This window comes from Colias philodice, chromosome 26 (assembly GCF_061535455.1).
Source record: "Colias philodice isolate Cphi_HAF_F1 chromosome 26, ilColPhil1 Martin Lab GWU primary, whole genome shotgun sequence".
Taxonomy (NCBI): Eukaryota; Metazoa; Arthropoda; class Insecta; order Lepidoptera; family Pieridae; genus Colias; species Colias philodice.
The window spans coordinates 2,557,331-2,585,276 of record NC_143111.1 but is presented as its reverse complement, the minus strand read 5'-3'; the positions used below and the strand labels follow the sequence as shown (position 1 = coordinate 2,585,276).

The 27,946-nt window shown below is 32.3% G+C and overlaps 1 protein-coding gene and 1 long non-coding RNA gene across 7 annotated transcripts in view; one reads left to right on the top strand and one right to left on the bottom strand.

Moving 5' to 3' along the window:
* brat (tripartite motif-containing protein brain tumor) overlaps window positions 1-27,946 on the top strand; it is a 432,659-nt gene that overhangs the window by 139,866 nt on the left and 264,847 nt on the right. The window lies entirely within an intron of this gene.
* LOC149476791 (uncharacterized) overlaps window positions 1-27,946 on the bottom strand; it is a 465,754-nt gene that overhangs the window by 339,573 nt on the left and 98,235 nt on the right. The gene's annotated exons all lie outside the window — the stretch shown is intronic.

Below are 27,946 nucleotides of genomic sequence, written 5' to 3'. Positions count from 1 at the left end.
AGAATATTATCGCAGACGTGTAAAATAACAGTTATTCAAGAAAACATTTTAAAAGCGGTGGCCACGCTCATTCAATTTACTCCGCTCGTAGCCGACCAATGCTAGCTTCGTTACTGCTATCCGATATCTAAGTTCTAGTTTTAAACCCTAATTTAATTCGCCGCCTCTATTCCGTCTATTCTTTGGTTATTTTGAAATGTTATAGAGCTTCTAGTCAATAAATTGGATGTTTTATTTCATCTTCGAATAGGGCAATTTTGTTTGTTATTTGGTAAGAAATGTTGTTTATATAATGTAATAAACTAGTGTCTGTTTGTGAAGCAATTATGAAGTAAATATGTGTTCTTATTTCCAGGTAAGATCGAGATCGCTGAGAAGTTCTTCCTGCATTTAAAATGGAAAATATAGTAAGTATTTATTATTACCGCATTTAAAATAAATAAACTTTTAGAATAAATATGTGTTTCTCTTCTAATTTATTATTTTATTTATTTGAACATACATATTATTGAGAATTTCAGCTGCTATATTGCTCGTATTTTTCTTCCCTTTATCTGTCGCAATTATCTAAAATAGATAATTGTTAAAATGTATTTATTTATCAATTACAATAAAACGTATCAAACCTGCAGCTGAAGGTACGTTTACAAACCTCATTCTGAATTCAACAAGCGGTGTGAAGTTGGCGCGGTTCCAAGCTATATTCCGGCCCATTAGCTACCTGCAGCGACTTCACGTTGCCGGAATGGTCTGATTCCATTTTATCGCCACTTAATCGATATTGCTGTGTGGTTTTTGTTCCAATTTCCGATCAGAATTCGTACAATCGACGATTTTATTTTTGCTATTGATCGAATAACGCTATTTGATCGTTTTTATTTCCACATTAGAATTATAAGTATGGAGCGATTTTACTAATGGTTTAATTTCTGTTAAAGATTACTTTTACTTTTTTTGCTGGCGAAAAAAATTAACATAGGTAGAAACGTACTTTATATATTTTATATTTGAGAAGCTTTTAATGTATTTTTATTTCAGCGATATAAATAGGACAGATTATTCTTTTATATATAATTTCACGTAGGCTCACTTCCGTTTCAAGTATCAAAATACACATCAAGCTTTGTTATGCTCAAATGAAGATATTTTCATTTTCAAGAATGCAATTCCAATAGATAAATAATAGAGTAATAGTGCGATCTCAGCCAATCCTGTAGCATCGTTTAGTAACTTATAACGACCTCTTAAACTATAACAACGTCTCCTAAACTAAAGACAAAATGTCCATTGTTCCTAATTACAATACTTGTCAAATAGCTCGTAACTTACACGGAGTTGGGAACCACAATTAGTTGCAACTACCTGAGGGTAGCTTGATAAATAACTAATGTTGGATGCAGATGCGCTTGCCGCTTGCTGAGCTGTTTATCGTGAGTTTTGGTAACTACCAAGTGTACCAACTGCCAATATGTTGTATGGCTTTGTGCGGTGCATTTATAACCTTACACTAAAATAATGTCAAATTATTTTAGTGTAAAACGGCGTAGAGCATTCTTTCATTGTTATTATTGCATTCGAAAAGATTCTATGTTCTAATACTGAACAACACTGAATGCGAGTTTTCGTTCACATTAATAGATCACGAAAGAATGAATGAATGAATGAAAAATTCTTTATTGTACACAAATTAAAACACATAATAACTTATTTAACAATGTAGCAGCCTTATCGCTGACAGCGATCTCTGCCAGGCAACCCAAACGACTAGGACAAATGCTGAGTATGTAAAGAATGCTCTTGCTCTAGCTCTAGCTCTATTTTCGTTTGATGTAAATGCACCGTAATGTTGTAGTGTAGATTGTGACGTGTATCCTAACAGATTTACAATTATGGAAATACTAGCTTACCGCCCGTTCCCGTAGGATTTCCGGGATAAAACCTATCCTATGTCCTTTCTCGGGTATCAAAATATCTCTATACCAAATTTCACGCAAATTGGTTCAGTAGTTAAGGCGTGATTGAGTAACAGACAGACAGACAGAGTTACTTTCGCATTTATAGTATTAAGTATGGATATTACTTACCCTTTCACGCAAAAAACAGCAGATGATATCTGTATTAATTTTGGTTCAGAGATAGATTATAATATATAGATCTTAGATGAAATACGTTATCTAAAGGAAACTCTAAATAAGTTCACTTATTACAATTGAATCGTCATACAGTTTGCATTCAAAACGAGATATTTATACAGTATAATTCAATTGGTACAAAACAAAAAGTCATTGTTAAAATTACTCTTATAAATTACTACGTATAAACAAATCAGAATTACTTACAGTAAATTAAATCTAGGAAGACAAAACTCAATATTGTTCCAATAGACTACAGGCCCATGTTGAAAAAATTATGGGTCATATGACCCACCACCTGACCTATCTAGAATGATATAAGAGCATAAAATAATAAGATTCAGCACTATGACGTCACTCGTAAGCTGTCCACCTGAGTGCAGATGAGAATTCGAAAGTTCAGGTAGAGATTTTCTCCCCTTGTCTCCATGATTTTTGTACGGCGTTGCGGAATAATGGCTTAAAAGCAGTAGGTATAGAAATAGTATGACACAGATGCCGTACAAAAATGGTGGTCCACAAAGTCGGAATTTATTTTTATTTTTCGACAGTTGCCGGGGTAAATTTGGTCATTTGATTTTGTACGGCATCTATGTCATTCTATTTCTATACTACTTTTAATCAATTATTCCGCAACGCCGTACAAAAATCATGGAGACAAGGGGAGAAAATCTCTACCTGAACCTTCGAATTCTCATCTGCACTCAGGTGGACAGCTTACAAGTGACGTCATAGTGCTGAATCTTATTATTTTATGCTCTTATATCGTTCTAGATAGGTCACCTGGTGGGTCAAATGACCCATAATTTTTTCAACACGGGCCTGTAGTCTACAAGTATAAAATACTAGATATAAAATGAATACAGTTTCGTATTAAAAAAGTATAATACAAAAAGTATAGCGCAGAGAAAGAATATTAACTGCACTCTAACGTTACAAAGTAAATTTTAAAATTTTCTCTCTTAATAAAACCTATATTTTAGAACTCCAATATTGACATCCATACGACATTGCTAATAAACTTGATCGTAAAAAGAGAAAAGCTGACTTACAACGTGTTAATTCTGTACAAATGTTACAAATTCGAATGAAACTCGGAGCTCAGTTGATCCTGCTTTGATGTTCCAATAAAGTTCGTATATTTTGAGGTTATTTAATTTAAGGGTTTAATTATATAGGTGTTTAATTCACTTATTTATTACTGTTTCTATTAGAAAGAAAGAAAGAAAACGTTTATTTAATGGCACATAGCCTCACAAGTACATTATGAAAACAATTTATACAATACTTATATGGTATTAAAATACACATTGAAGTGTGTAGTCTGTGAAGCATGATGCCATTAAAAGGGGAAATCACTCGGTGAACATCTGTGACGTAAAAAACGCCACAGCACTAATTTTCAGTGATATTACAGGGTTAAGTTTTTTATACAGACATCTATGGTTTCATATCTGATGAATACGAAACAGTCTTTTCTGCATAACTATTGTTAAAAAAAATACTATATTATAAACTTATTTGTTGCAATTTCACTCAAAAATTGCTGAATTAGAATATAGATTATAGAGTAAGCAATTCAATTATTAATAGAATATACCTTTAAAATTAACTTTAAGTACAAGTAATAGGAATAAAGAGCAAGAGTCGATCTAGTAGAGTGGAAGACGTTATCGTCCCGACTAGCCTAGAAACACATAGAATTTTCGATGGCACTAAAAGATGATTCCTAACATTAAACGCCGACAATATAACAAACTATCCACATACAATGTAATATTAATTACAAAAACATTTTGATAAATAACCATAGACTGTTAAACAGCTTAACATTAACCGCTTAGCATAATTCATTGATTGCAAATATGCGGTGTAAAGCAAATCATGCATACAACGCATGGCCTACTAGATTAATGTATGGCGACGCAACCGCATTAGAGTAGGTATAGATTTATTAATTTTATGTGGTTTAAACAAGCATTTATCATTTGTAATGTGGAAAGATTTTGACAGGAATAAGATAGAAGAAGATAACACTAATACATTTTGTATGTATGTTTGTTACTTTTTCGCGCAAATATTATTGAACCGATTACAATGAAATTTAGCAAACATATAGAGGGTAACATTTACACATAGGATAGTTTTTATCCCGGAAATCCCACGGCAACGGGAACTGCGGGATTTTCTTTGAAATCGCGGGCGAAGGTGAGCGGGCAGCTAGTAATTTCATAAAATATATGAAATAAAAGGTACGTATTTATTTTTAAATAGGGTGGATGTACCACTAGTTGACCATTTAAGCGGTTTTATCTTTAGCTACATATAAAAAACGGGTTATTTGTTTTACGTTCAATGTTATTTTTGGGACACAGATAATTGAATACTCACTGCAACTATTGTTATTAATATCAATTTGATAACCTTTAAAGGTTTTGTGAAAACTACTCTGAAAGTTACTTCTGCTAAAAACACCATTACTTGACCACTGATCACCAATATCTGACCATCATTGCTCTAAAAGTTGACCATTTTCAAAATGGACAAAATGTCCTTCTTCGAACATTAGTTTTGTTTAATAAATAAATATATTATTTAATAAATAAAAATAGGTTGATGAAATCAAACCACTTGGTCACGGAAATCAAGTGGACAACTCAAGGTTAATAATATTCTCGGTCCCGAAACCTGACCAACTAAGTTCGGTATAAAAATCTTACGGTGGTCAGCTTTTGGAAATATGCAACATATAGCTATGACTTAACTACGGCTTATATGGTTTGTTAAATTAGGTAGGTATAAGCACAAAACAAAGCAAGTCTTTCTTAGCAAAATATAAAGAACCAAGAGCTGACCATACTGGTCAACAATAGGCGAAAAATTGTTTTTGTCGCTCCAAAAGATAACCAGGCCGCTAAAAATCATGAAAAACTGTTCATGCCAAAAATGAAGCCGAAAGTCTATAACAGAATAGTTCAACATTATGCCTATAACAAGACATATAAAGAGTAATCGATTGCATTCAAGATAAATTAAGATTTCCCAATCAACTCCCGATAAAAAAATCTTAGTAAAAAATGTGATTACTTACGGGGCACCTACTTAATTACATCTTCGTGTTGAAAAAATGTCAATATTTCTGACTATTGGCAGCAAGGTTTGTTTTTATTTTATAGATGATGGTGCTTTATAGAAAAAAAACAATAAACTATCATCTGGGGCTGCCGTATTTTCTTAATTGGCGCGTATATTTGAATTTCGGTCATGTATTGGCGCTTGGTCAGCTATTGGTACATTGACCCTATTATTAAGCTATTGCATAGCTTCTATCGCGGGCTTTGAGCGCGGGGACCGAATCCAGAAATTCCGTAACGAAAAAACCTCACGCTCCCCACTCCGACGGGCACGGAGGTGTGGCTTGAAGCCTTCAAGTTGAAGGCATGGCATGCAATAGCTTTACCGCGGCAGTCCCCGAGTGCCACACGTCTTTTTATTGAATGGCAGTTCGGTTAATCAAAACGTCTCTAGTTTAATTAAATACTTATTATGTATACTAGTTTCAATCCAATAATTGAAATGCTTTGTACATCTATTCCATGCACATATCACTTCGATTGCTATTATGTAGTAAATGTAATAATGTAGTGATGTACCCTAATTAGAACGTATAGGGGTAATGTAGTACACGTATAGTAATTAAAAGTAGAAAAGGAATAATAGAAATAATAACACATTATATATATTTACTTTATTTGATCTATATTAATATTATAAAGGTGAAGAGTTTCTTTTTTCTTAGTTTGAACACGCTAAAATCTGGAACTACTTGTTAGAATAATTATTATTTCTGTGTTGGATAGTCCATTTATCGAAGACAGTCTTCGACTATACAATAACATCACGCTACGAAAAATAGGAGTGAAGCAGCAAGGCACAGCTAGTGAAATGTATCCAAAACTTATCAATTAAATAAGACACATAGATAAAATATCAAACATAACTCCCAAATTCGTCAGACAACAACAAACTTACAAAAATGTCCACTATCACCTGCACTTACCGTGTCAAACTACATCTATATTTTGTGTTCCGAACTGCTTAATTACAGCGGAATTTCCAAGTTCCATTATAACGGAACAATGTTCTCGGAACTCCGTCCATTTGTTCCAACTACCAACTTGCTACTGATTACGGAATTTCCGCGACTCAACTGGACACTGGTTTTGTTGGAATTTTCGGTGATCTAAAACATAAGTGTTGCGTTCCATATTTCACAATTGAATACAACATGGCTGTAGTATCGTAAACTCGATTACTGTAAAGTTTCTGGACGTTGTTAAAGTTCTGAGATTAAGTTGGTCTTTTATATAGGTACGAAATATATGAAAAGTTAGATCAAAACAGAAAAAAATATTATGATTTCTTAATTAGTAACTATCTGCTTAAAGTCAGGGCTGTTTCGATCATATTTCTTGCCTCATTACGCCTCATACCTCGTTGCTTTTTCTTTATTTCTTAAGTGTGCTTAATAAATAACTTATTCAGGCTTTACTATTCACTCATCTTGTTTATTTCACATGCTTATATCATCTTTCTTATATATAAATCTCTTATATATAAAAATGAATCGCAAAATGTGTTGGTAAGCGCATAACTCGAGAACGGCTGAACCGATTTCGATAATTATTTTTTTATTATATTCCTTGAAGTACGAGGATGGTTTTTATGTACAGAAAACTTAAATATGTACCACGGGCGAAGCCGGGGCGGACCGCTAGTTAATCATAAAAAAGAGCGTCAGAAGTTATACTTCTTTGGCGTGATTGAAAGATACCAAAAACGTCGCCTTACTCCATGACGTGTCGGTATTGCCAAGACGCGACCTTGAAATATTTCTCTACTAAAGAAGTTTCACTTCAAAAACTTATACCTTAACATTATAACGATAACTTCTAACTCAAAATAAATGGCACACTCAATTCGAGAGCTCTCCACACACTCAACAAGTCCAATTAGATAGCAATACAAATATGTATTAAATCAAAAGGCGGCAACACAAAAGCCGGTACTATCTTTACGAGTGGATAGTAGAGATTATTTTACAAGGACAAGAGTTAAACAATGAGTTCTATTTTAAACTAGATTACTTTTTCCTGTGTGTGTTTGACCGCTTTTATGATTAAAAGTGTTGAATTAAAATATAAATCGACAATTAATAGCAACAAGCACCAGTTTTTAATCAATCAAACACAACATATAAAATTACACAATCATAGACAGAGAGTTGATAAAAAAAATATAAAATATATTTTAACACGTTTTGCGATGATATAAATCGTTGTTTCGTATTTTATCGTTTTCGGAAGTAAGTATTTAATCTAATGCGAGGTGAAATTTTCCGAACGTATACAGGGTGTCCCACTGTTGGTATATACTAAGCTCAAAGGAGGTTATAGTTTTGCATACGCTGAGTACGTAAAAAAATACTTATAAAATTCCAGACGCATTTTTTTTCAAATTTTTAAAACTCTATGTGTACACCCATAACAAGCAACCCGTCCAACTTTGACACCAGCACGTGAGCTATTATTTAAGATTATATTTTCATAGACAAAATGCTCATATTAGAGAAGCGGTATATGCCGTCTGCACGAAGCTAGATAAGAAAACATGGATTTTCAGGAAAAATTTAGCAAAAAAATTTTGACGTAATTTTGTTGTTTAAGTATTTTTTACGTGATCAGGGTGTGCAAAACTACAAGTCGCTTCGCGCTTAGTATACCCATAGTGGGACATCCTGTATATTATGTTTTATTTCGATACTTGTGGAACACACATAATATAGAGATTTTAACCATTAGGTCGTCCATTTAATAATATATTTAAAACGTTTAATAATACCTACCTACCTAATATTATCTTACATTAAAATAACACGAAACCTACAACTAGATGATGCTATAAACCACGTAGCAAGTATTATTAAACCGTTTCAAAGAATATTGCTTCCCACCAAGAGCCTGAACCATTAAACATTTCCTTGCAGCGCCGAAATTGCTTGAAAAACAATATTCCTTAATGTGATCAGTTAAATTGCAATAAGCTGCATCTTAAGTGTCTGAAGCGTTTAATTGTTTTCTGAGGACATTGTTTCAGCTTTTATATCTTGTTACAAGTTTCATTGTAATTTTTTCATTTGTTGCCATGATATTTTGATAATGTTGTCATACACCAAGCGTATAGATACTTTTTATGTGAAAAATCAATACCAATATATTTAATTCATTAATCAGACAAATGCAAAATTGTTGCGTAGCCCCTTTTTTTTGGAAATTCATACTAATATTTAACAACGTTCTAACTTAGATGTTTTCATTTCAAGGAAATTAGAACCTTTCTCTCCTTACTAAGAAATGCGAGCATTAAGGCTGCAGTCTAGCAAAATTGCGTTTTCAACAAGTTATTTGACAATTTTTTCCCGGCTAATGAAATGATAAACTGAATTTTTTTTTCTTGTTTATCAATTAGTGTTATATACGCAATGCGCGTGAATTTTTTCACATTTATAAAGTTACTTTATGTTACCTTAATCAGGCCTTCAAGATAAGTCTCTTTCCCCCAAAGACATTTCGAGCTAAGTTTGTGCACTCACTACGTTGCAACCGATTACAATTTCCACAATCTGATCAGCGCATTATTATCCTTATATAGTCGTTATTAAAAACTGCTGAATACAATTGCCGAAAAACTTATGATTTTCTTAATTAGAACGTTATAAATTCATTAAATTTCCCATTTTTTGCCTTACAAAATCTATTGATAAATACTGCTAAAAGTTATTTTTTCCATTAATTTATTCGAGTTGGTTGAAGACCAATGAGTATTAATCCTTTAAAAAAATTTTTTTTTGAATTTTGATAATTCTTTAAATATAAAAAAAATATTTAAAATAATTAGGAAAAATCCTAGCGAATTTCTTTAGTCGCGCTCCTTGGGCCGGAGCGTTCTGACGTGTGCTCTACGCTCGATTTTCCTTCATACCGAAGTGAAAGTTGCTCTACTTCATTAAATTTAATATTTTTGTTAATTGATTATTTTTATCTTAGTTTTGTGCAAATATTCGTATTTTTAAACATTTGATTTCGATATGGAAAATAAACGAAAAAAATACGCGTGTAACTACTAGAAAAAAAATTATCTTCGAACATAAAGTTAATGAAACCAAATAGATTGCAAAGGTGATTGGCAACAATTTCTTTATTTTACGGGGTGTCAGTAAAGGGATGTATATTACTTTAAAACTAAAGTAAGCTCATAAATTTTCTTATAATATAATTTTTTTGAAGTTCCAAAAATGTTTATTTTTCGTTTGAGAAATACGAAATATAATATAAACTTGTATTGAGAACTTGAACTTCCCAAGTTCATCCGGGGAAATCCCCATACGGGGAAAATGATTTGTTTACTCCAAAATTGATCTTAGGTGTTTTAATTTTTTCTTCTAGTCATTTTCAACGTAGCGGCATGTTGTTTGATTATTAATTTTGTAACTTAAATACAGGATGTTGGTTTTATATTCTGATCTTACAGACGCGCTGACGAATTTAGTCCGCCATTTCTAGTTTAGTCTACCAACTCTAAGTACCAATATTAAAACGAATGGATTATCATCACATCATCAAAACTCAGATGTAATGGAAGATCACAATAACATATAAAATTCAGTGGGTGTTGAGAACTAAACAAACAGAAGTAACAGAGACGCGAAGAATAAAAAAAGAGGACGAAAACGATAATTCGTTGATGCTTTCCCTTTTCGACGTATTGTTAGGGTACATCACCAATCTGCAAAAAACAAAACTGATGATTCCCAATTGCTGATTAAAAATGAAAAACAAATAATCGACAACAGTGGTGAAAATTTGCTGATCACAATGAAACATCCTTCAGTGGTAGCAGATTTACTCATTTCAAATGTATCGGTGAACAGCGTAAAGGAGAGGAGGACAGGAAAACATTATGAATGTGGATGGTGGATTGTATACAGGCAGTAATCGATAAGTATGTGCAGGCGATTATGACGTTATTATTGCAGGTATCAAAAAACTTAAAACTGATATCGAAATTACTTTACCTAATGAGCAAAATGACAATAATAACTTTTTAAAAGTATAACGAGAAATATCTAAAAAATTTACTTTATACATTCCCATATCAAAAAGGGAAAATGGAACTAGTAGAAGTTAAATGTCTAATTCCGGCAAAAGACATGAATGCGGAAGATGCGGTTAAAAAAAAAATTTAATATTTGAAATACAATGCAAAAAATAACACTTTTGTCATAGATAAGAATCATGACTATTTTTTCTAAATTCAGGGACAACTAAACGTTGCAGAAGCAGAAGTCTGCTTATTTGCTGTTTGGACTGGAGTGAATAATTCGTTAAAAATAGAATATATAAAAAAGTATGTAACGTTTAGGCAAAATAAAATGATGGACCACTATCAAGATTTTACATAAATTGCCTACTGTCAGAATTGATTGATTCGAGACTTCAGCATTCGATGCCCATCAAGGACCCATCCTATATCATTCAAGCGATTGAAAAAAAAGAGATAAATCCAGTGCAACTGATAAAGCATCAGAATGCTAGCAAAAGATTTATTAGGTTTATCAATATAAATCTATATATTACACATAATATAATAAATCTGTAGAAGACGCATAGTCGCGGGTGGAAGCTAGTCAGAAATAAATATCTTTTGTTTTCATTTAACACAAACATTACATTTTTTTTATTATACATATACAAAATTTGTTTATCCGTTTTATTAGTTAAACTGAACAACTTTCACTAAGAAACTTAGGTCGAAAAAATGTATAGAGTTCTGCATTTTGTATGGAAAGCTTATTTTTTTTTATATTTCGTCCAAATTTCTTTGTAAAAGTTGATCAGTTATATAAACATGAAGTTGAAGATATCAATAGAAAGTATTCGCAAATTTTTTGTACTGATAAAAAAAAATCACCCGGTGTAATTTTCACGAAAATTGTTTCAAATTGTCATTTTTGGTACTTATTACGAATATTAAATTATGCATACGAATGATTTAATTTTTAAAAATTAAGTGGAGCAACTTTCCCTTAGTACATTTGTATTATTTACATATAGGATGACAGGATGCATTTGTTTGCACTACTAGACCAAGCCCTTAAACACGGAAAACTTAAAACATAAAAGCATCCACCACACAACATTAAAAACTAACATTCTCCAGCTAATTATGCCATAAAACGAAATTATTCATACAAACTAAATTATTTCGAACACCGTATCAAAATATAAACTCACAAAGTAAGATATGCAGCGCTTTAAAAACGTGCACTCTAGTATCTAAATCGCTTCCGCTTACGCGTCCGCTGCCGCTTATACTGGCGCGGTAGACGCTTCAATATTTTAAGCGATGCAAGCGCTAGAAAATTCCTTTATGCTACGAGTGCAGCTCTAATATTTAAACGGGACATTTTCCCCGAAGACACTTTATGCTTTTATTAAAACTTTTAACCTACTAACTTCGTTATAATTCAAATAATGTTGTATTTTATAACGAGAACGATTGTTTGAAGCTGTGTACTTTGTAATCTAGTTTGATTTTATATTACTGTAGTTCAACTTTTACGCTTGGTGTTTTATATTTTATTCATTTAAATGTTTTTTCAATTATGACTGTAAATGTCGATTCTGCGGTTAACAACTCTGTGTGATTATAAAGCCCTAGTTGAGTTGCTTTTATTATTATTAGGGTGTGTATTTTTCACTCAAAATGTGTAAATAAAAATGTTAATTGAATAGTGCTAACATTTAACACTGTTGACCCATATAAATTTACAAAAATTTACACTGTTTATTTTAAAAACAAGTTTAAAGTGTGGATATGATGCTGCTAAATGTTATTTATTTAGCAGCATCATATTTTTGTTGAAAACACAAAAAATAACTACACTGTTTTCATTTAACATTTTCCTTTGATGCTGCACTCTTGTCTCCCCTGTGTACCTTATAGTGCTGTGAATAAAGTTATTCATTTTGTTATTTGCATCAGTAGATCCTAAAATAAACTCCTTTTAAACCAATCAACTAAACCAACCCAAAGCGCGATAATACAAATAAAAAGTTTTGTCAGATATATCGAGATGATGAATGAACTTAAAATATACTGACCCTTTTCAATTACTACGTAACTAGACTTATTTCCATTCATACTGGATAATACACATGCCAAAGTTAAACCAAAACATTTATTTTGTCTATAAGAAGTGTCTTTGAGTAATATTACACATAGTAATTAGTCACCGGCTCGGCAGTTTCACAGAGACTGAGACTGAAGACTTGATTTGAGATTGAGACTCCAGTTTCAACTTCATTCATTTCCGTTCGTTCTGTTCTGAACTTATTCTATGAAAATGTATTTGCGTATAATTGAACAAAGTGTACTATTTGAGCATCCTGTGAATATCCACATAGATTTATTATTTATTATATACATGTAGGTATGTTTGCTACTTTTTCACGAATAATTTTAAGGAATCTGTATTTTGTTACAGAGATAGATTATAGTCTGGGTTAGACCTAAGGTTATTGCCTGGAAACCTTTGATAATATCTTCTTATAAATTGCTTTCTCTTTATCCTTCCATTCCTGATAAAACAATACTACTCATATGGAATAAAGGCTAGTTATCTACCTATTACCAAATAGTTAAATCTTTAAAAAAAATCAAATAAAAAAGCACTTAACCGTATTCTCTTTAAGTACCCAGTCCAGAAAACAATTTTCTATTTAACCTAATTCTATAATCTACTTGTTAACAAATATAGCTTAAAATAAACAGAGATGTTCCACATAAAACCTGAACACGTAATTTAAAAGGCAATAAACTCGACTCGCAATCAGTCAGTGCAAACGCTTAGCAAAATAATCAAGATAACTTCTATCGACAAACATCTGGCTGGGAACAAGTGGGATCGATGGGATTCAATAAAATTAAAGATTCAGTAAGCGTGCGCGGCTTGTGAATTTGGGGGGCTTGAGGGAGAGGCGGTAGCGGTTTGAAGATAAGACTAGTCGGCTCCGCTAAGGTTGAACCGGGATGATGGGAAAGTATAGCTGGTATAATATGCTATGGCTATAGACCTTCTGATCACATACCAATGTAGCTAACTAAAAATGAAGCATTCTGGTGGTTAGAGAGTTTTAAAATCATAACAAATAAAAAAATGCGTGTGGCACTCGGGGACTGCCGCGGTAAAGCTATTGCATGCTATGCCCTCAAGCCACACCTCGGCGCCCGTCGGAGTGGGGAGCGTGAGGTTTTTCGTTACTTAATTTCTGGATTCGGTCCCCGCGCTCAAGGCCCGCGATAGAAGCTATGCAATAGCATAAAATCTTTACTTGTATCGGATATTTTAATAATCAAACACGACCACGATAATACACACAATGTCATTCTAAATCTTGAAAATGTATTTATTATACCTCTACAATAAGTGCAGTAGTAGGTAAGTATGGAACTTATATATTAGTTATTTTAAAGTACTGAAATTATATGGAACTTAATTTAAAACCTAAAAGCTTAATCTTATCTAAACTTGCTAATTTTTGGCTAAACAATTTCCTTTTTGATGTATTTTTCTAAACGCTCGTCGCTTACAACTTAAGGCGACGTAAATCCAACATCCGCACATCCACTTAAGGTTAATATGTTTATTTACTGTGCCTAGGCTCGATACATTTCGATTACTGTATGTATGTTTGTATGTAAATCACATACCGTTTACATAAGGCGTATGATTCTCGAAGAGTTGTCAAATATGTAGGTAGTACAAAAGATATAAGATATTGTGTAGATTTGGTTCGTGTCTATGAATATATTATTTGCCTGTTAGTTCGTAAAGGGTTTTTGTTTTATGTGTTTTCTAATGTATAGTAAATTTTGCATGGTCTTCTAAATAAGATGAACCAAATCGTCACTATAATATGATCAAAATACACAGGTAGGTAATTTTAATATTATAAAGAGGAAAGGTTTGTATGTATGTATGGTTTTCACGCATAAACTACTGGACCGATTTTGATGAAATTTGGCACAGACAATCTTTAGACCCTGAGAAAGAACATAGACTACCTGTTATTGCGAAATATGTACCACGGGTGAAGCCGGGGCGGACCGCTAGTTATTGATATAAAAATTATATTAAATGCTAAGTTATTTTAGAATATAATAAAAACTTATTATTTTAGATTTCAGCCTATATGTTCACATATTAACAACCAACTGCAAAATAAATATATCATACATACATACATACATACAAAGAAGGCAATCATTAATATAATATTATGCAAACTCAAACTCAAACATAGAAGATAGAAGCACTTTTGAATCATCATCACATATTAACAATTTACCACCGATTCGGAAAGCAGTATCTATAGAAAATCATAATATATCATAGAACAATGTATTTCAAAGTTAATTTAATTTCACAGTTATCTCACTAAACATTCAGATTGTGCACTTAATTCCCAATACGTTTAAACAACAAAGTCAAACAGGTTAATTGATCCAAGCACACTTGCACAAGACAATTTCCTAACCGGAAACCCCGAGTTCTGTAGGCGACTCCAATTCTAACTTCATGGCCACTAATGTTCGCTGTACCCTTACCATGAGTTCGTAATCGAATCTTGCGTTCACTGCATTCGATATCGAGTAAGCGTGGACTTACGTGGGCATAAAGCTAAGTTACCAATCTTCTATCCGATGTTACTTGTATTATTCTATGAAGTATAAAATATATTATATCAAACTACATATTTTCAAAAGTTTTTTTTGATCAAAAACATAATTTTAATAAATTAACTCGATAAAAAAATCATGAAATTACCTCAAAATTTTCATATTTTTCCGTTTTATACTACATTTATTTCCCGGATCCTGTCCGGCCCATCGCAGACACGGTGTAGCGTTAATCATGTTATATCATTTTCTCCTGTTTTTTTTTTACATTGTGAGTTTCTGAAAACTCATACATATCTGAATGGTTTACTGCCAATAATTTATTATTAAATGCCAAAAAAACCACTTGTGTTGAATTTTTACTTCCTAATGTAAAAAAGTTGAACAGAGATATTACCTTGAACGGGGAGGTATTGCATCCTACTGAGTCTACTGTATTTCTAGGGTTAACATTGGACGAGAAACTACAGTGGGGAGCCCATGTCAACACCGCTGCAGGTAAGCTCAGTTCTGCTGCATATGCAGTCCGAAAAATAAGGCATCTCACCGATGAAGATACGGCCAGATTGGTTTATTTCAGCTACTTTCATAGCATTATGTCCTATGGAATTCTACTGTGGGGCAGGGCGGCAGATATAGAAACTATATTTATCTTACAGAAAAGAGCCATTCGCTCTATATATAATTTACGTGCTCGGGACTCACTAAGAGATCATTTTAAGAATACTGGTATCCTTACTGTACCATCACAGTATATATTTAATAATATTTTGCATGTACACAAAAGCTCTGACTTACACACAAGAGTAGGAGATAGACACGATTATGGCACAAGGAACAAGAATAGAATTGAAATGCCATTTTTCCGATTAGCTAAAGTTAAAAATTCATTTATGGGTCAAGGTATACGCTTATACAATAGAATTCCTCATAATATTAAAGAGTTTAGTAGTACTAAATTTAAAACTTACATAAAAAATGTACTAGTTCAGAGAGCGTACTACAGTATTCAGGAATATATGGACGATAAAGACCCATGGAGGGTTGTCGCGTAAAAACCACAGGACAGTTCTTTGGCATATTATGTAGTTAGGTAGATATAAGTTACATATTATGTAAATTTATTGACATTATTTAAAAGAGCAACTATGGAGTTTCTTGCCGATTCTTCTCCATAGATACTGCTTTCCGAATCGGTGGTAAATGTTAAAATACTATGTAATGACGATTCGAAAGTGCTACTAAATAGTAGTCTAATTGAATAAATGAATGTTTGAGTTTGAGTTTGAGTTAGGTTCTATGCGGAAATTAATTCGAGTTGAGTTCGCAAACGTGACGTGTGATCACTGGGGAGACATGTCAGCAGAGTAGATTAGCGCACAGTTAGCGTTTTCGTATTTCTGGACATGCTTTTGTTTTGGGACACATTGGGAATCCTTCTAATATTTTAAATATGAAATTTTGTACGTTTGTTTGTTTTTTACTCCTTCACGCAAACACTTCTGCACCGACTTTCATGAAATTTGGCACACACATATAGGGTAATACAGGATAGTTTTTATCCCAAAAATCCCAGTGGAACATTAACTATTTGTGTTTTCGTGGGCGAAGCTGCGGGTGAAAAGAAAGTAGTTATATATAAATCGTAATAAGGTTATATTCTTGTTATAAATAATGTATTTTCCTTACAAAGAATATAATACTTTACTAAATACTTTGTTGCACGCATGGTAAAAGCTGTTGCAATTTATTTTTTATTACTGTCTTGACACGTGATATTTTGATTTTTATCTGTAATAATAATAGTTCGTAGAGCACTCTCGTGGTGTCCATAAGGTCGGTTTAACATTCCAATAATACATTATTATTAATACAGTAATTTAATAGATACTTAAGTATGTATTCCTATTAACAGTCAGTCATTACGACGCTAAACGTCACAGTAAGTAGCCACAAACAGATACATAACTCTTACAAACCGTTAAACATTGAATTATGATTACTATTAGTTACCGATAATATTAAGTCACATTATCGCACTTACGGAAATAGCTGTACTGTGACGTCATAACCAGCTGGACTAGTCCTCGTATTACACAAGCTTTCACTTTCATAACCTACTTCACACCGCCATATGCCATCCGACTACTTCAAACAGAACAAACTTAGCGACAACCCTATCTAACAATCGGCATGCACCTTAATACAACGCAATAAGGTTTAAATTTAAGTAATAAGTTCTGTAGGGCTGCGGCAACACATTTGTTAACTACAATTTAATCTAATTATAAGATTGACATAATGTTGACGTTGTATTAGCCATCTTATTTTATTGGGATAGGGCTCATAAATCATCTAAGTCTTTATTTTTATTGATACAAAACTTGTTTTGATGCTCATGTGAATATATTTTATTGTTCGATTCAATGATACTTCGTACATTTCAATAATTTATTACTATGTTAATTGATATTTAAGAACTTTGTTTTGATGCTTGAGTGGTTGCTGTTTTCTTATTTTAAAATATTGCTAAATCTAATTAGATGCATAAATAAAAATGCGTATTTATATATTTTGAACTAAAATTCCGCCTGCGGCTTCTCCCCCGTTTTCAAAGAAAAACCCGCAGAGATCCCGTTCCCATGGGATTTCCGGGATAAAACAAATAAGTTAATCCAAGTTACCCTCTATATGTGTGCTAAATTTCATTGTAATCGGTTCAGCAGTATTTGCGTGAAAGATACAAACATACATAATATTTATACACTTACACACCATCCTCGTAAACTTTCGCATTTATAATATTTGTGATAATATTAGTAGGAAGGATAGAATTAAATGTACGTTCTTACTTAAAATATTAGTTACAAATTAACAATTTTAATTATTCTTCATATCATGGTATGAACCAGCTTATAATAAATTTATGAGTGTAAATATTGTTTAGCAGCTCATTAATGAAATAACTAATTAATCTATTCACGTTTCAGTGAGTTCTACATAATATATTAATTTCATACAATATTGATTATGTAATTATTTCGACAGAGAGCTTTAGGAAATATACATTATGATATATTAGGTACTAGTGGTCCGCCCCGGCTTCGCCCGTGGTACATATTTCGCAATAAAATGTAGCCTATGTCCTTTCTCGGGTATCAAAATATCTCCATACCAAATTTCATGCAAATTGGTTCAGTAGTTTAGGCGTGATTGAGTAACAGACAGACAGACAGAGCTACTTTCGCATTTATAATATTAGTATGGATTAAACCATAATTACGAAAGGCATTAAGGTCGTAGGTTTGAATCGAGTTGAGATGTTACGGCCTTTTATTATAAAAAGTTACAATTTGTAACTTGTAACTCTTTATAATAAAAGGTGAATAAAACTTAAATAAAATAAATGTAACTTACAATAATCGATATTATGTTTGAATCAAACGTAGTTATTTTCAAGATCAAACTCAATTTAATTCGGAAACGGAAATAACGGAAATTATATCATCAATACGAGGACATAACAATATTAGTATCAACAATGCTGGTAGATTTTACCTTTCTTTTGATTTTTCTATTACCTTCTGATTTTTACCCATGTGATACTATGATATATAAAAAAGCTAGATACGTTACCCGCTCTCTATTTTGGCAAGAAAAAACTCAGCTAAATGCCCGAGTTTCACTTAGTCACGCACCATTCAGCGTCGTGGCTGGACGTTCTTTTTATATTTTAATCGGCAGTTGTTATTACGAAGTACATGAGTGAGACATGTATTATGTCTCGTGCGTGAGAGTGAAAGAGAGAACAACTGTATTGGTGATAATGCGTTAGTAAGTAGGTATGTATTAATTACGCTGTTTTTTAGTGCAATGATGTTGGCGTATGCCGCGTCTACTAGTATAATAGAGTCATTGATGTGATAATAATAAAATCAAATTATATTATAAATTTAACTAACACAACTTATCTTAACAATCGCACATCACACTTAAACCGTATCTAACACTTAAGATTATTAAATTATCTCTCTATAATAATTATGATCTATCGATATAAAATCTCACAATACATTTGAGTTCATTGTTATTAGTTTTTGCGGCAATCGTTAGCGTATCTTTTATCTATTAAGTAAACACGCTTAACCGACTATAAAAAATGTAACAAAAAATTGCGTTCGTTACTCTGTACAAGGCCAAATACAAGGTCTGCACGTCGATTAGACGGTAAAAAATGTTATGGTTCCAGTATTTCTTTTGGATGAGGAAAATAATTGTATGATATAAGCAATTGTAAAAAATTGCGATTTCTAAGATAAAAGTAGCTATATTTAACTTGTACTTCGTTAAATGTTGTTAAATATATGTTTGAATAATATTAACATATGTTAGCTTTAAAATAGTCTATAATAAACCTTAGAACGATTAAAATTATAAAGAAATTACATATTTTAAACACATAATTGTTAAATGTACTTTCTAAGTATGTCGAGAAAGCTCTTGAAAAACAGGCAATACTTAGAATATAAGGCAATAATAGACTTGAAAATATATATCTATAAGTACTAATATTATAAAGCTGAAGAGTTTGTTTGTTTGAACGCGCTAATCTCAGGAACTAGTGGCCGGATTTGAAAAATTCTTTCGGTTTTAGATAGTCCATGTATCGTGGAAGGCTATAGGCTATATATCATCACGCTAAGACCAACCGGAGCGGAGCCACGCGGTTGAAATCGCGGAGCGCAGCTAGTATATAAGGAACATTCAATAAACTATCTCTTACATTTATTATTTTCCACGAACAAGTTATATAGTAGGTACAGATGCAGCAAGAGCTAGACCACAGACATGTATATTAAGCTAGACTAACTTTAAGTGCATACATCGAAGTGAAGAGACCCTAAAGGTTAAAAGTTAAAACAATAAATGTATTTTAAGTTCACTACTGCACTTAGCGTCTTGGCACGCCACCTTAAGTACGTCCAACGCTTAGCTGCTTAACTACTTAGAATTAACTTGCTCTTTTCACTTATTTTTATTTCAATTGTTAAATTCACGGTGAGCTTAGAGTGCAGTTTTACGTGTAACTGATTCTTGTAAATAAGAACAATAGGGCTAGATCTAAACAACTATGCATGTTGGCGCCATTTTGTATTTAGATTTACGACTGACGTAAAAGGTGTAAAAGATAAAAACTTTGGAGTATTAAAATAGAGAATTTGCGAAATGTAATAAAATGATTAATTACTAAGATCGGATAATAGGAGAGAATTGCATATGTAATAAAATTATTATTTATCCATACTAATATTATAAATGCGAAAGTAACTCTGTCTGTCTGTCATGACATTTGGTATAGAGATATTTTGATACCCGAGAAAGGACAAAGGCTACTTTTTACCCCGGGAAACAGGATAAGTTTTATCCCGGAAATCCCATGGGAACGGGAACTATACGAGTTTTTCTTTGACTGCGCGGGCGAAGTCGCGGGCGGAAAGCTAGTTACCTATATATGGAATTCAGATTATTTCTATATTAGGTATATTTTACTGTGTATACAAAACTAACGCCCAAATGTACAGAGGGAAAAAGTTTTTAATAGAATTAAATAAAAATTAGATTTTGTTGAAATTAAATACTAATTAGCAAACGCCTGTACCACAAATTAGGATTCCCTGAAACCACGTCACGTTAAACTAGATAATATAATAAAATCTGACATCATGATAGAGCTCTGAAAATTATTAATTAAATATATTTATAGGTAGAAAAAAGATATTAGATATACAAGAAATATATGTGACTTCCTCTGTTGGTATATTTTTTTCCGTTCTATATTTTATTTCTATGGTCAATTTAAAACTTGTTTTTAATGAATCAAAACATATTATAAACCATTTATTTTCACTTCTTAAATTTATAATGAAATTTGGCAATTACACGCAGGTTAGGTGACTCTACACTAATAAAAATATCAAACCCAAGGTACAAGGAAAAATTCTGGGATGATATTTAAGTTATTATATATAATACTAGAATTCCGCCCGCGGCTTCGCCCGCTTTCTCTAAAACCTAATAAATTATATATGTACTCAAACCTTCCTCTTGAGTCACTCTATCTATTAAAAAAATTTGCATCAAAATCCGTTGCGTCTCCGTGGCTCCTCTCCTGTTGGTCGTAGCGTGATGGTATATAGCCTATAGCCTTCCTCGATAAATGAGCTATCTAACACCGAAAGAATTTTTCAAATCGGACCAGTAGTTCCCGCGTTCCCGCGTTCAAACAAACAAACAAACAAACTCTTCAGATTTATAATATTAGTATAGATATTTCTTACGTTTGACATAAAGCATAAAGTTCGAAAATGTCAGGATTATAATTTTATACGAATTGAGTTAAAAAGTCTTCACATTTCTAAATTGACATTATCTGTTCAATTTTCCCGGTGAGAACTTGTTTTTAGTATTTTAAAGTAATGTTTTACGTATAATTTTATGTAAAATATCACACCGCTTATGGAATGATATTTTTTATTTAAAATTAACTTCAAAGTAAGTTTAATGACACGTAATTCTTAAATAATAAATATGGTAGTTAGGTATATTATGACATGAACGTCAAACATGTTTCACTTAAAATGGCAGAAACCCGTTTTGTAACTTTAGTGTTAACAGTCATGTGTTATATGCTTATTTAACTTGATGGATAAGTAAGATTGTCATAAAATAGACCATATACTATGGCATTATAAATTACTAGCTTTCCGCCCGCGGCTTCGCCCGCGTTTTCAAAGTTAAGTTAAGTTTAAAGTTAGTTCCCGTTCCCGTGGGATTTCCGGGATAAAACCTATCCTATGTGTTAATCCAAGTTACCCTCTACATGTGTGCTAAATTTCATTGCAATCGGTTCAGTAGTAGATATTTGCGTGAAAGAGTAATAAACATACACACCCACACATACACATACATCCATCCTCACAAAATTTCGCATTTATAATAGTAGGATAGGACGAATAAGAATGAAGAATATTATTTTCTCTGTTTGTCCAACCTAATTTAGGCCCGATTTTTCAATGCTTGAATAAAACTTATCCGTCCAATAAAGTATTACACGATAATATTAAAATGTCACGTAAACTGTCAAATACGGGCAATTAGAATACGTTTTTAAAATGGTAGTTTTATACATTATTCGACGAATAAGTTTTAAACAAGGATTGAAAAATCAGCCCTTAGTTATGTTAATAATTATGTTCACATGTTTATACAGTAATATACATGCATTTGTAAATATTATTTTTCAAGTAAGTTGAGTAAATAAAAATATTTGTACGTTACTTACTTAATTAAGGGCCGATTTTTCAATGCTTGGATAAAACTTATTCGTCGAATAATGCATAAAACTACCATTTTAAAAACGTATTCTAATTGCCCGTATTTGACAGTTTACGTGACATTTTAATATTATCGTGTAATACTTTATTGGACGGATAAGTTTTATCCAAGCATTGAAAAATCGGCCCTAAATTATATAATTTATTTTTTACCTATTATATATTTTACCTATATTCATTTGTGCTATTTACTAATATTCAATATTGTTCCAAAAGAAGTAAAATATGTTTGAGATAATATTTCCTGATTATGAGTTGTATTTTTTTTATTTATTTCTCCTGGAGCTAGAAAACTATGTAACGAAGTAATTTCCTCACTCAAGCAAAAATTAGCCAACCCATAAAATTAAACAAGACCGGAGACATTGACGCGAAAAACATACTAAATTTTCCGCAAATGTCATTACCGTGGTTCATTGACCCGGTCGTATACCAGCCCATATTAATTACCCCATTATTTGCACAGTTCAACGCACCACACAGAATGGTACCGGCCTTGGTGGGGTCAACTACATTCAAGAGGTTTTTGCCTTTAAACAAAAAAAATCGATGTAACGAACCGTAAATGGAATGTTTTTGAGTCGAATTTTTGTTTACCTGTTCTAATGGAAAATAATATTTACCTGAATAGAATAATCTCTTGAATACACAAACGTTTTTATTAATATCTCTATCCTTTGATACCCATGTCGTCTAAAAATACCAATTCAATGGTGATTAAAATTGCGTTTAGCAAATGAAAATATACCTTAATGCTTTGAATATTAAGTCGGTTATTCTATGTTTACGTCACGCAGTATATCAGTTAAAGTTATCAGTACATTTTCAAATCATTAGGCAAATTGTTACATTGGGGAAATGTATTCATGCGTAGGAACGATGATCAGATTTAAAGGTACAGTTGGAGCAAGGTTTGATATTTTCTATAGCTTCATTGGTGGCAATTAACACTAAAACGCGTCACACACGGTGAAGATACTATAACATTTTATGTTAAGATTCTCTAATATAAAATATTTCTAATATAAAATTTTGTGTCAGTGTTTCGGGTCATTTGTAACAGGATGGCGGTTCTACAGGGGTCTTAGTACGCAATGACAAAAAGGAAAATGATGGTCAGAACGCTGATACCGGATACCTTAAAATACTGTTATATTTTATATTAGAGAATCTTAACATAAAATATTATAGTATCTTCACCGTGTGTGCTGCGCTTAACAGCGATTAAATATTTGGACGAAAATACACGTTTAATTTAAAATAATAATCGTAGTTCTGCCTTTATATATGTACATATAACAGGATGAAATATAATTTCAAATTCAGCTTTATAAGCTCGTTTTTTTGACAAAAGGAATTTCTAAGAAAATTTTGTATAAAATCCACCATAATTATAACTCGTAGATGTCACACGTTGTTGAACTTGCTGACTATTGCACAAAATATAATTATTCTAATTTCCTCAAGAAATTGAAAAAAAAAATACAAACAAATTTTAATAATTTCATACGATTCTCATTGTTTATTTGCTCCTCATCACCCATAATATACTCAATTGCATGTAAAACTATGCAATAAAGAGTAGAGAAGAAGAGTTTGTTTGGTTGTTTGTTTGATCTCAGGAACTGGTCTGATTTGAAAAATTATTTCGGTATTGGATAGCCCATTTATCGAGGAAGGCTATCCATACTAATATTATAAATGCGAAAGTAACTCTGTCTGTCTGTTACTCAATCACGCCTTAACTACTAAACCAATTTGCATGAAATTTGCTAAATAGATATTTTGATACCCGAGAAAGGACATAGGATAGGTTTTATCCCGGAAATCCTACGGGAACGGGTTTTTCTTTGAAAACGCGGGCGAAGCCGCGGGCGGAAAGCTATTAGGCTATATATCATCACGCTCCATGTGAAACCGCGTGGAACAGCAAGTGTAATATAAACTACGATTTTCAATAAAATACGATAATCTGAAAAGTGTAATATAAAGTTATGTTTTCAATTTTCAAGTTAATACCAAATATGATCGAGAAGAAAACTATTATATTCCCTAAACAATTCCTCAAATCAAGAGCGAGTAGCGATTTAAAATATAAATGTAATAAAAAGCTAAAATATACTCGTATATCTTGTTATCGTTGCTTGTTATGGGTAGTAAAAACGTTAGTTACTAGATGACAAGTTGATATCTTAATAATTTTTTTAAGATTGAAAACATTAATGGTGAGTTGTGTAACGATTGATAATCTATTGACCAAATTCCATCTTCAAAATATGTTAACCAACTTCAAACAGTAAGTAGTACCTACTTACTAAAAAATATTAGTTATAGATAGTGTAAATCAAGTTTAAGATTAATTAATAAACGTAATTAATAAGTCACTTGTAATAATTTGCACAAATCGCTAGAAGTATAATACTTATACCATACAACCGGCCCGCGCTCGCCAGCTATCTCTTGTCACACACAACTTTTGATTTGTGACCCCATGGGGGACCATGGGAACTCAGATGATTAATTCAAACTTCAAGCTATCGGAGTTTTTTCACTGTCAGGTGAAATTAATAAATAATAGGTTAATATATAGGTTAATAAAATAATAGGTTGCCTGATAGAAATCGCTCAGTAGCGATAAGGCCGCCTTTTTGGCTTTATATTATATTGTCTTTTTCTTTTTGTTATATTGTCTGTTTTTATTTGGTGCTAAATAAAGTGTATTTATTATTATTAATCTTAATGTTAGGGTGGAAATGAATTTATACTCAACTAGCTGTGCGCGGTTTTACCCGCATTGCTCCGCTCATGTTGGTCTTAGCGTGATGATATGCCTATAGCCATCCTCGATAAATGGGCTATATAAAACCGAAATAATTTTTCAAATCAGACCAGTATTTCCTGAGATAAGCGCGTTCAAACAATCAAACAAATAAACAAACTCTTCAGCTTTATAATATTAGGTAAAGATATAGATTTACCGAAAAGGGTAGATTGGGTATGGCTGATGACACGCGCGGGGAAAATATCTCTTTTGTAAGCACTTGGCTATTTTTATTTTTCCTCAAACACACAACAAAGGGAATGCTGCCATTACGCGTTAATGTATTATCTGATGTTTTTATTTATGGCATTTTCTTTTATTTTACGTGATAAATACGGAAATCAAATCATTTTTCTTGACAAACCAAAAGCTTTTAATTTTCATGCTTCCTTTGGTAGTATCAATGAATTGTTTATTTAGTTACCTATAGTAATAGATAGCAGCACAAATTTAAAATTTTTAATATACGTTATGCAATAGATGCAAAGGAATTTCTGACTTCTTGTTAAAATATTTCGAATAATAAAGTTTACCTCAAGCATAGTTTCTAATATTTATCATGATAAAGACATGAAAAAAATGTGTGCGTGTACTAGTGTACACACGTAAGAAGTGAAACTTCTTTATGACCTTATTTTTCAAAAAATAATTAACTATATGCAACTTTACAGAAATATGTCGAATCACGCGTGGTAGGGTTAAGAAAGAGATGGCGCGTAACGGAAAAATGTCACGCGTAACGTAAAAATATTACACTAAATTTTTTTCCAACCCCGATAAAGAAGTTTCACTTCAAAAACTACTTACCTGCTGGTAAGTAGGGTGTATTTATCTATAGGTACATATAATAAATCTGTAGAAGGGTCAATTCTGTACATTGAAAATATTGAAAAAATAAATAGCAGGGGGTGTTACTGGATCGATACCAAACCCAAATATGTGATTAAAAAAATTTTTGTCTGTCTGTCTGTCTGTCTGTCTGTCTGTCTGTCTGTCTGTATGTGAAGACATCACGTGAAAACTAACGGTTCGATTTCGATGAAACTTGGTATAATTATACCTTATTATCCTGGGCGTAAAATAGGATACTTTTTATCCTGGAAAAATACGTAGAAAAAAAACAATCTTAATTTTTCAGTTTTATCCATAGACGTTGTTCTGTAGAACCGCGAACACACGTTGGGTATTATTATAGGCATAGCCGTATTTGGGTCCAATAGATATTTATAAGATGTTATTGTCAGAGTTACTCAAAATGGAGAAATAAACCATCCACCCGAAGATCGACATCCGCGCGGACGGAGTCGCGGGCGGAAGCTAGTGTAGAATAAATAGGCTACAAATCTTTCAATAATATAGGAAAAACTATAAATAATAAGAAACTTGTCAGGAACAAAAATACGGGTACATATTTCGCAACTAATCAACTCAACTGGCCCATTTAAGAAATACAAAGACAGGAACCCGCATCTGCCATTTATTTGATATCATTTCAAAAGCGAGCCACGAATGTTCCCGTATCTGGGATATTTTATATGTATATTAACTACCTATGTATTTTATGCATAATGCTTATATATATAAATCTCGTGTCACAATGTTTGTCCTCAATGGACTCCTAAACCACTTAACCGATTATAATAAAATTCGCACACCATGTGCCAACTTGAGAGATAGGTTTTATGACAAAAAACGTAAACATGTAGGTACCACCGGCGAAGCCGGGGCGAACCGCTAATACTTATATATTAATGTGTATTTTTTACACTAGTAGTACGATAATAATATGAAATTATAGTTCATGTGATATTTTTATGCCTGTACGTAGAAATTAGCTGCATAAAGTAGAGTAGATTAAAACATAGAATCACGTCACTTATTAGTTACTAGATTTCCGCCCGTGGTTTCGTCTAAAACCTAATAAATTATATACTAAAACCTTTCCCTTGAATCAGCCTATCTATGAAAACAAACTGCATCAAAATCCGTTGTGTAGTTTTAAAGATTTAAGCATACATATAAGCATAGGAGGCCCGTGTCCCAGCAATGGGAACGTTTATGGGCTGATGATGATGATGATGATGATGAAGCATACATAGGGACATAAGGACAGGATCGATTGATTTAAAAGCGTAAATTAAATTTCGGGTATAACCTTCAATGAGATAGCGACTTTATTTGTATGTAAAAGTCGAATGAACGGGTACCTTCTAAAGAAGCGCGTTCCATCTTAGGCCACATCTTTGCTTACCTACGAGATTGTGGTCAAAGGCAACCGTATTGTCAATAAAAATAATTGATGAATAGAATAAATATATAACCTTATTAACGTGGTCTATGATATAGTCATTGAAGATAGAAAAACCGACAAGAAACATTCATCTTTTCTAATTCTCCAGGCACAGTAAAAGTTAATAAAAACTAATGGAATCAGAACCTATCTTTCCTCATTTTAATGAACGTAGGAAACACATTTTTAAAGATTAATAATTTAGAACTAATGAGAAATAAGAACATGGCATATATTTATATACCAATTATACGAGTACATTCTTAAAATTATATAATCTACATAAAAAGACACATTAACCCTGCCCTTTTCAACTTCCGCAACCTACATCTTCATCAACCAAACCCTCCTGTAAATACATTACTTGAGGAGACGATATAAGTACGTTCAAAAATATCACCTTTTCATGTTAAAAGGTTGCCAAAACATTGAAAATCTCCCAAGGCCAAAACGAAAATAAAGTTCATTACGAACCGGCTAAAAATAGCATTTTATTTTGAGTTTTAAA